Source organism: Adiantum capillus-veneris, chromosome 15 (assembly GCF_014529385.1).
Source record: "Adiantum capillus-veneris isolate H3 chromosome 15, ASM1452938v2, whole genome shotgun sequence".
Classification (NCBI taxonomy): domain Eukaryota; kingdom Viridiplantae; phylum Streptophyta; class Polypodiopsida; order Polypodiales; family Pteridaceae; genus Adiantum; species Adiantum capillus-veneris.
This window is the reverse complement of record NC_140945.1, coordinates 114043322-114045412: the sequence shown is the minus strand read 5'-3', so window position 1 is coordinate 114045412 and position 2091 is coordinate 114043322.

The following is a 2091-nucleotide window of genomic DNA, read 5'->3' as shown; positions in this document are numbered from 1 at the left end:
ATAAAAATGTCAATTCAATGGAAAAACTCGACTAGTGCATGAAGGCTCGTAATCACTCAAGATGATGTAGGGGAAGGTCAATGAGCTGACCAGGCATCATAAACTATACAAAATTCAAGCAAAAGCATCAAATTTGGCAACACAACTCCAACCATCAAACCAATGAGAAAATGAAGTCTAAATGCAACCAAAATTCATAGTAGTGGTATACAAGCCTTCGACAATCCACATGTCTTAGGAGTGCTCTTGTTCGTAAAACTCTCGGAGCGCCAGTCTTCTATTGGATCCTTCTTTTGGTAGAAGTTATAGTTCTACCTGGTGTCCTTCTTCGCTTTTGAATCTACCTGTGAACACTGTGGTGTTGTTCTCTTCCAAATGTTCTCTTGACAGATAGGTTGCTTTGGCAGTTTTGACTGAACTAGGGTCCAGTTGATATGGTGGTAGCTCTTGCAGCTTCTCCTTTTGCGAGAGCTTCTTCTTGGCCTTCTCTGTAGCTTGCATGGCTCCTGTTAAGTGAATAGAGTGTCAAAACTAGCAAATTTGGCAGATTCTTCTTTGAGTTGTCCTTCACTCTGAATTGCTAACAAATTGAGTCCAATTTGCTTTAAATCATTTTTTGAACATGCATATATGCATAAAAACATGTAAAGATCAAAATTATGAAGTCAAAATAAAAATTTGCAACAAAAGTAAATAATCACGATTATTTATAACTGAGTAATTTTTTCAACTTTTTGCAAACTTGACATTATAGGCTTGAAGTATATACTAAAGACATACTCTGAGTGAAATATGGGCTCATTTGGGTGCATATGATAAGAATGGTGCCATATTTAGGCTTTAGGTCTCTAAAACAGCTCTGAAACAGTAGATGTAAGGAAATTTTTGTTGAGATGTAGAGAGAAAGAGAGAGACGAGACAAGAGACACACCATATACGCTCCCAAAGGCTGATTCATATTGAGGACAAGATACAAATATATAGGTGAGACCAACTTGAGTAGAGTGAGCCATATATAGCTCCAACACCCCCACTCAAACAAAGGTCTCTAGCTTTGGATGAAAAAACCCTTGGGGAGTTCAACGGAAAAACCCAAGCTCCTATACAATGTGAAAATATGAACCAGCGATGATGATGTGAAAGTGAATTGTGCATCTATGTACAAATATTCAAGTGACTTAGAGATCACAATGTGCAAATGGGGAGTGTGCATAGTGCATGGTACCTAAAAGATTACAATGTTATATGTACAAAGCTATTACAATAGCAAAGAAGCTAATCTAGAAAGAGTGAGGTCGAAGCAACTCCAAGCTCCGAGCGCAAGAGGATGAAACGTGACTCGTTGAGGCCTTTGGTCAAAATGTCTGCAATCATCTGGTCACTTGGACAGTGTTCAACCATAATGGTTCCTTTGCGTACTTCATACCTGACATAATGATAATGGACAGCAATGTGCTTTGACTTATTATGTTGAACATAGTCTTTTGCAAGACTAATAGCACTTTGGTTGTCACACCACAAGGGTGTGCTAGAAAGAGGAGAGTGACCAATATCAACCAGCATTTGTCGAAGCCAAATCAACTCACGAGCTGCAAGTGATGCCGCAACATATTCTGACTCAGTCGTAGAAACTGCAACACAACATTGTTTCTTGCTAGTCCAAGAAACAAGACAACCATTTATAAAGAAGCAATTTCCACTAGTAGATCGCATAGATAAATGTGAGCTTGCCCAATCTGCATCTGTGTAACCCAAAAGAGAAAGAGATTGCATAGAATCCGATGTGAGTTGTCGTCGATAGACTAAACCAAAATCTGTAGTGCCTTTCAAATATTTCAACACACGCTTCACAACAGACCAATGCTTAAGAGAAGGACATGCAAGATGTTGTCCAAGATAATTAGCAGCAAACAGAATATTAGGACGAGTGTTCATGCCAACAAACTGAAGACATCCAATCAAGTTAGAATAAGGTTGATTTGTGACAAGTTGACCGCCATTGTCAGAAGTGTTCTTCGTAGAGCTCGCAAGACAAGGTGTGTTGGCTGAATGTGCAGATTCCATACCAAATTTTTGAATAGTATCTGCAAT